A 9,210-nucleotide genomic window follows, 5' to 3' on the forward strand; every position below is an offset into this window, starting at 1 on the left:
AGGGGGGGGAGTCGGGCCACCTGAGGGTGGCTCGGCTCATGCCGAGCCACCCTGAGGTGGCTGCTCGGCCCCCGAGCCACCCTAGGGTGGCTCGGCTTGGGCCGAGCCACCTTAGGGTGGTTCGGTTCGGGCCGAGTTCCCCCAGGTGCGCTGGTTTTGTCGTTTTCCGTTGTTTCCGGTTGTTTTGTCCGTTGTTCGGTTGTTTTGTTGATTTGTTGACTTGATTCCGGATTTGGCAGTAAACTCAGTCGGTGTTTGAGTTCAAATCCACTTTGTTGGAAGACCCGTCGACTCCCCGAACCACTAACGTTGTTCACATGCAGTTCGTTAGCTTTGTAGCCTCTTTAGTTCGTTTCGTTGCTTGAACGTTCGTCGATTTGTCGAATCATCGCGCCGAGCTGTGTCAAGGGACCTATAAGCAGTTTTATACGCCTACAGATACCCCCTCCAAAGCTTTTCAGCCTCGTTCTTTTATAGAAGAGTCTGGAATGCTTTGGATATGATTGCCCCTACCCTTTGTCGGTGTAACGGGACCTGGAAATGACTTTTGTTCTGTATTCCTTCAATCCTTCGGGCCATTCAGTGCTTTGTAGAATGCCTGTAGGGGTTCCGGTGCTGCATTTATTGTCTGACCGTTGTTGGAATTTGAACTTTGAAGTCGATTCCTGATTTTTTCAATCTTTAACTCGTGTTGGTTGGTTCGACGTGCAACTAACGCTCGATTGTCGGTGTTGAATCCTCACTTGTGACACGTTGTCCGACGTCGTGTTATTGAGTTATCCTTAAGAATATTTTTAGAAAAATATTCTCCAGGAACTTCTCAACAACAATAGGAAATAGTTTATACTCGTATACCTTATTGGAGTATTTCCGTGCTCAAATGATCAGAACCGGTCCAAAGATGTCTCAAAAAAGGCAGTATTTGGGCTCAAAATCTTTCTGACCCTTCCCAATATGTGGGAGAGGGGTTAACTAGGTGAGGGATCGAACCATTGATTGATCTGAATTCGTTTCGATGCTTAATTTAGCTCCAATTTGAATTCTGGTTCGAATTTGGTTCAAACTGGTTCGAAATTGACCCAAACTGGTCCAATCTAACTCAATCTGGTTCAATCTGGCCTATTCTGGCTCACTCTGGTCTGGTCTAGTCCAGCCAGGTTCAATCTGGTTCAATTGGGCTCATTCTGGCTCAATTTGGCTCATTCTGGCTCAGTCTGGTCCAATTTGGCTTGGTCTGGTTCAGTCTGGTCTGGTCTGGTTCAGCCAGATCTGGTTTAAGGCTATAAAAGAGGGTTTTTTGGCTTCTTTTTTCTTCTCTTCCTCCTCTCTTCTAGGGCCGGCCCCCCCCTCTTCCTCCTTTTTGAGTTTTCTCTTCCCTCGAGCGTCTTTTCTCCTCGAAACTTTGATATTTATCCGAGATCTGGGTTTCCTTTTGATCTTTGACTGAGAGATCCTTCAAAAAATCATTTTTTAGAATTCCTCTCAGACCCCTCGAGCACGTGGTGAAAGTTTCCTAAAAGGTCTCATCTTCGTTGGATCTCGAGCCTTTCTTCAGGTAAATCTTCCACAATTTGGATCTTTTTCATGCTCAATTTAATTCATGCATTTGTGGGGTTATATGTGAGGGTTGAGGGTGTGATTTGATGCCTCGAGCTAATCTTTCAGGGGGGTAAAAATGCAATTTTGAGGGGTTTTTATGCAAAAATTAGGGCTGAAATTATTTTTTGAATCTAACCCTTTGAGTTATTTTGCAGGCCGTCATGTCTCGCGCCTCGAGAGGTCGTTCCCCTGCCATGTCGGTTGATGGCGCGCCTCCCTCTTATGCTGGTGAGCTACTTTTTGCAAATAAACCCTTTTTTCTTATAAATTTGTAAATTGACCCTTTTTTAAACCCCACGTTGTTCTCCTTGGCGAGGCAATCGGGAAGAGCCTTGATTCTCCTTGGTGAGGATCGACGCTTCAAAGATATGTTTTGCTTGGTCAAAACCATATCTCAAAATTAAAGGGGGCGATTTGACACTACATTGCGTTTTATAAGGCAGGGATATGTTGTCGACATACCCTGTTTTGTGATTGCACAATGTGGCCAAATCGTCTCACCCTTTATAAGGCAATGACTCTATCTTAGCTATTTGTAAGATGAGTTCAATTTCCTTTTATAATCGAGACTAACCAGTGTTTAACTGTCTATTTTGCAGTGGGGTACCCTTCTGGATCATTCCCGTCCCACGCAATATATGGACGGCGTGGCGAGCATTATTCGAACTCCAACGATCCTTCCCCTATTCCAGCTACCCCTCAGTTTGCTTCGGACACGTCGACTGAGGTTGCCCAAGTGGTGAGGGAAGGTGGTCATCGAGCTATTCGCCAGCTAATCACAGATGCGCCTTTTGTGAAGGACGCCAGCTCTACTCAGCCTCTTCGAAAGAGCGATTTCCTATTTGGTGATTCTGTCGATGACCCAGAAGCCGTATTCATTGGTGCTGAGCATTGGCTTCACAAGACCGGCAATGGCTTCATATACTTGCCGGAGATTCCTCGGCATCGTTCATTGACTGAGCTCAGATGTCAGGCTGTGACACGGGAGATGTCGTGGCGCTTGACAGAGGATCATATGAGTGTCCATTGCGGCTATATCACTCATTCGGCGGTTCCTGGTTCGTGCAGAAGTCGTGTTACCGGATTGCGTCCTGGTGTATTGGGGCTGGACGAACCACCACGTAACGAGTTCCTTGCTACCGCTTCCACCTTGAGGAATCGTCTCGCTGTTCTGGGACGGGAGATGCCAGCGACACGTCACAGGTTTTACGGTTGGGTCCACTCTTCGGACAAGTCTTGGTGGAGCCGCATGACGACATACGTCTTGAGCCGATGGGGCGAGGAGTTGCATGCTTGCGGTTTGTATGCAGCCGTTCGTGCCACCGTGTATGGCTTGCCTATCAGTTTGAGACATTTCTGTGCTTTGTTCGAGCTATATAATCCAGACTCGAACACTTTTCTGACCCGGCAGGGGGAGTTAGGCTTGGCTCTTCACGAGATGCACAGGATTTCTGGCTTGTCCATGGGACAGATGCTATACCAGGAGTACTTTCCTTCCAGTCATGAGTTGAGCCAATTAAAAGATCGCATGCCTGACCGTTATGAGACTCTATGGGACCTCACTTGTCATTACCATATTGCTTTGGCACAGTCGGAGCCCTTAGCAAAGAGGACCAAGGTATGTGTGAGTCTGAAACAATTTGCGAACTACTTGTTCAAGAATCTGGAGAGCACTCATGGCGAGGATATTTGTGAGCTGGCCCCATTCACTCCTTCAGAGGTGAACAGTCTACTGAAGAAGATCGGCGCTCAATCTTACACCACCGGCGGTCCTGAGGGTGGCTTTCCTGCGAAGACCAAGTTCAAGTCATTCTTGTGGCACGCTACCGCACCAATTCGACCAATGACACTTCTTGCTGGCTTTCTTGCTATCTGGTTGAAAAAGTGCGTGGTTCCATATCAGTCTGGCGACGCCTTGCCCTTGGAGGTACTTTACCCAGCAGTTCAGCTCGCCTATAAGAAGGAACTCTCACTTCTTCCGGTGATGGTGGCTAATATTCACCGAGGACTTCGACAGCTTTCCAGTGCGTTCACACGGAAGGAGACCGATTTACCAGGTCAGATTCCCACGCTTAAGGTGGAGCTCCCGTACGCTTATCTGATGGCCTGGTTTGTCCTTCATCGCTCGGATATGATGTCGGTGCCGAACGCCACAGACCATTCTGTTCCCCTGCTACAGTTGCTTGAGAATGGCAGGTGGGAGGGCCGCGGATTTTCTGATGTCAGACAGCAGTTGCAGGTCCATAAGTGTTGGGCATTCTCTACTTGTTTTCCGCAGTTCTCCGGTCGATATGGTGAATGCTTGATAGATGATGAGAGGCCTAGAGAGTACCGGACTTATTTAGACATCGGCTGCTTCAACTGGCTAGTGAATATTAGGCCCGGCTATCTGACTTTCCGGGTGAGGGATCAGTGCTTCATCGAACCATATCTACCGTGCCGATTCGCTCGCCAGTTTGGCTATGACCAGCTTTACATTGGGAATCCTCGTCAGCAGCTTCGTACTCATAGTGGTTTGATAGACGGTCTCCGCGCTTGGTTGTGGACCGTGACTGGCTGTACTGGTGTTAGATTTAGTCTCCCGAGTGCTGACCGGCAGTTGAACCTTACTTTCTTGAGCTGCAAATGGTTGTTAGCAGCCAACAAGACTATCCCTGTGAAGCCAATCGCAGAGTTAGAGGCTGAGGCAGCTTCCCAGGTTGATTCCCGCAGGATTCGGGAAAACGCCCGGGCACAGAGGATACGGAACAAGACTCGTCGGATTGACGAAGAGGGACAGAGGACATTCCATTCCACAGACGAGGCTTCGGGCGGGGATCCCGAAGATTACGATGACTTTTCCGAGCGAGGTTTGCACTTCATCTTTTTCTTCTATCTTCCAGAAGTGTTGAAACTGACTATGGTTTGATGTTCCAGATACCACAGTTGATCAGGATGAAGATTTCCGTCCTCCTCCTCAGGCGAGACCTTCGATCCCTATTGCTAGGCGGAAGAGATTGGCCCGCAAACCTCGTGTAGCTTCACGAGCATCTGACATGGATCTGGCTGGAGATGACCCTATTAGTGACAGAGGTAACGTCTACTCTTTGAACCATTTTCTTGGTTATTCTGAACATTGACTCATGCTTTTCCATTTCTATATAGGAGTGCGTGGGGAGGATGAGATGAGTCCCGATCCTGTTCCCTTATCTCCCGATGAGTCTGACCCACTACCCCCTGTAGAGAAGTCTACAGGGGTTGCTGACATTAGGGAGGAGATCAGTGTAGGACCAGATTCTGTGAGTCAAGGTACATCTATCACTGACAGCGTATTTCTTTAGATAATACATTAATGAATTTGTGTATCCTCTAACTGTCCTCTACTCCTTGCTCCTTCAGATAATTTGCAGGAGGCGAACCTTGGAAACGAAGAGGCTGATGCACCCGTGAGAGGTAACTCATTTCCATTAGTTGTAGTCTCTTCATTATTCTTTGGCACTTATATTCTTTTATGTCAGATTTCTCCATCGACGATTTTGACGAGGGAAGCCTGTTTGCGGACACTCCTATGATGCACTACATATATAGCTCACCTCAGATTGATGACCAGCTACCTGGAGACATGTTTCCTGAGTCCGCATTTGCTAACAATCCTGAGGATGGTTCCTTTGAAGGTATGTGCCTCCTGCTGAGTTGATTATAGGACTAGTCGACCTTGACTAATGCAGCTATAATGTAACGCCTCTGCGAATTCTGTTTTGAATTTGACAGGAGCTTTTGTTGAGAAAGACCATGTTGAGCCGGCTGTGCGACCAACTCCACCAGTCGATGCAGCTACAGTTGTTACATCTCCATCACCCCCAGTGACTCGAGGGGAAGGAGGTATAATTTAATTAGCTGAGCGATGCCGTTCATTTCCTCATTGAGGCTTTTGACGAACTTCTCTTCTTTGTGTAGGGCTTCCTTCTCAGCTTCATATCCTCGTTAAGGAGTTGTTATCAGGGGATGACCCTGAGAAGATCATCATCAGCGTAGAAGTCCGCTCTTATTTCTCCTCCCTGACTGTTATAATTGGCAAACTCCTCCACGACGGACTTTCTCTTCGCCAATTTAAGCCCTACCTCGATTCCAAGATAAACTTGATTAGGGACATAGGATGTCCGGATCTAGCGACGGCTATGGTTGATGACCTTGATCGCTTAGAGCGTGAGCTTCAGATGTTTCATGAGCTCCGGGATACAGGTGCCTCTTCATTCGTTGCTGCCGAGTTGGATGCTCGCTTACAGACATGGCGCAGTACTCGGATGGTTGCTGAGCTCGAGATTCAGGTGCAGCGGGACCGCATAGATCGAGTTGAGGCTGATTTCGCCACTAGATCTTCTTTCCTCGAGGAGCTTGATTCTCAGATAGATCAGCTCCGACGAGAACTCCGTGAGAAGGAAGACACAAAGATGCAGAATCAGCAAGCAAATGCTGCTTTATCTGATGAGCTGAAGTCCTTGAAGCAGAGACTGGCTGAGACAGAGGAGGATGCTGTGAGGACTTTAGCTGCGAACGAAGAGTCTGTTAGAGCTGAGTTGCAGGAGGAGCTTAGACGCTCTTATGACGAGAAGTTATCTGAATTCAGTCAGCAGATTCTTAGCCATGGGCTTGATGTATGATTTTATTTGCTGAAAACCTTGACATTTGATTCTCTTTAGTGGAATTGGTTTTTATCTTTATCTTTATTATGATTCCTCATCACGTTTGAAATGATTGACCATAATACTCATAGGATTTTTGGCAAACCCCCAGCCTTCAACGGGTTTGATTAGCCTTTACCGACTACCGTTTGAGTCGGGCTAGCATGCGGATTATCGGAATCCGTTCCGCATGTAACGTTGTGCTAAGGGAATGAACTCCCTTAGACTTCGTGCTATGATGTCGAATACATAGACTTCGCCATTGTTACGGGAATAGGCTACCCGGCGACACGTGTTAGGTGTTGACTTTAGGATTTTTGGCTAACCCCCAGCCTTCAACGGGTTTGATTAGCCTTTACCGACTACCGTTTGAGTCGGGCTAGCATGCGGATTATCGGAATCCGTTCCGCATGTAACGTTGTGCTAAGGGAATGAACTCCCTTAGACTTCGTGCTATGATGTCGAATACATAGACTTCGCCATTGTTACGGGAATAGGCTACCCGGCGACACGTGTTAGGTGTTGACTTTAGGATTTTTGGCTAACCCCCAGCCTTCAACGGGTTTGATTAGCCTTTACCGACTACCGTTTGAGTCGGGCTAGCATGCGGATTATCGGAATCCGTTCCGCATGTAACGTTGTGCTAAGGGAATGAACTCCCTTAGACTTCGTGCTATGATGTCGAATACATAGACTTCGCCATTGTTACGGGAATAGGCTACCCGGCGACACGTGTTAGGTGTTGACTTTATCCCTACTTAGGCTTCGGGATAAAATACCCCAGAATCGGACTCTGGTGTCTTTTTGTTCGGAAAAAGACTAAACCGGCGACGCGTGTTAGGCGTCGGCATATCCTTTCTTAGGATTCGGGATGAAATTCCCCATGCGTGTAAGGCATGGATTCTGGTGTTATTAATAACAACCTGTCACAATGTCGAATATGTGAACGGGTGTTCTTTTTAAACGGTTAAGAACTAACCGGCAGCGCGTGTCAGGCGCAGACTTATCCCTGCTTAGGATTCGGGATAAACTTCCTAGGATGAATCCTAAATTGATAAATTTCGGAAAAGATCGATGCGGGAAAGGCAGAATTTTATATTCTATTTCCCGGTCTTCTTTTAGGGTGAAGGCGAACCCGAAAACAAGGAAGGAAGAATTTTATATTCTATTCCCTGATCCTGGAAAGGAAGAATTTTATATTCTATTTCCAGCGAGGAAGAAACTAGAAGTGGGGTGTCCACTCCGAGAATCTGGAAGATCTAGATAAACTTACCTTTTATAGGATTGGTTATCTGATCGAAAGATGAATTCTTCGTTTATCGAAGCGAAATTTCAACTTTGATTATAACTATAAAAAAGTTTAACCAAAGAGAAAGGAGGGGAGTTCTTTCGTTTATCGAAAGGGGACTCCGAACTGAAAATGGACTTCTTGTTCATGGACGGAATCAAGAGGGCCGGATAAACATTTTTGTGGATTCACCGCCAGTTGGACTTGATCAGTGAAAGATTTTGGTGGTAAAGATGTTTTTGGGTTATCCTCTAGAATATTGAGTGTAATATTCTTCGAGGAACTTCCCGGTAAATGGGTTATCCTGAATGTACTAGGGATAGTACTTTTTCAGGAACTTCCCATTTATTGGCATTAATTGCCTGGCGCCTTCTTGAGTAATCAGGCGATATGCGCCGTTTGAATAGACTGTGTCTATTATAAACGGTCCTTCCCATTTGGGTTCGAATTTACCTTTCTTCTTGGAGGTGAGAATTATTGGTCGGCGAGCAGCGAGGACCAGATCTCCTTCCTTGAAGCTTCTTCGGCGGACTCTTTTGTCAAAAGCCCTTGACATCCTAGCCTGGTAGAATTCGATATGTTGTTGAGCTTCCAAGCGCTTTTCATCCAGCCTCTCGAGCTCTTCGAGACGCTTCTGATGTTGTTCTTCGGTCGTCATCTCCGTTGCGAGAGCGATCCGAAGGGAGGGAATTTGAATTTCCAAAGGTAGCACCGCTTCGCATCCATATACTAACGAGTACGGAGTAGCTCCCGTAGGAGTGCGTATGGTGGTGCGATAAGCCCAGAGTGCCTCCCCAAGTTTATCGTCCCAGTCTCGTTTGTTGGTCTTCACAAGCTTAGACAGGATCTTAATGATCGTTTTATTGAAAGCTTCAGCTAATCCGTTTGCAGCTGGATAATACGCTGTTGACGATACATCCTCGATCTTGAATTTATCACAAAACCTGATGAAAGCGTTGCTTATGAACTGTGGACCGTTATCGTGGATGATCCGTCTCGGCACGCCGTGTCGGTATATGACATGATGCTTGATGAAGTTGATGACGTTGTTTGTCTTCACTTCCTTAAGCGGAATCGCCTCAGCCCACTTTGAAAAGTAGTCAGTGATAGCGAGAATAAACCGATCACCTTTGACTGAAGGGGGAAAAATTGGACCGACAATGTCCATACCCCAAGTCTCGAATGGCCAGGATGTAGTTGATGTGTGTAATCGTTCTGGCGGTTGGTGCATATAATTTGCATGCACTTGACAGGCGTGACATTCTCGTGCATATTCGATTGCGTCACGTACCATTGTTGGCCAATAATATCCCATTCTTCTGATTCGATCATATAGCTTGGGACCAGGTTGATGCGCACCGCATTCTCCTTCGTGCGCTTCCTTAAGCACTTCTTTTGCTTCTTCGTTCGAAAGGCATCGGAGGAGCAAATCGTCATACCCCCGGCGGTATAACGTACGGGTCTCGATATTGTAAAAGAACCGTGGTGCTCTTCGGCGAATAGATTCTTTTTCTTTTACATCCTCCGGCAAGATGCCATATTGGACGTAGTCAATGATAGGAAAACGCCAATTTCGGGACTCAGACCCGATTCGAGTTGAGTTCACCTCCTTGGTGTTTGGGCCCCTATCATCTTCTTCTTCATCGGTACCCATATTGTATA

This window comes from Asparagus officinalis, chromosome 1 (genome assembly GCF_001876935.1).
Source record: "Asparagus officinalis chromosome 1, Aspof.V1, whole genome shotgun sequence".
NCBI classification, from domain to species: Eukaryota; Viridiplantae; Streptophyta; class Magnoliopsida; order Asparagales; family Asparagaceae; genus Asparagus; species Asparagus officinalis.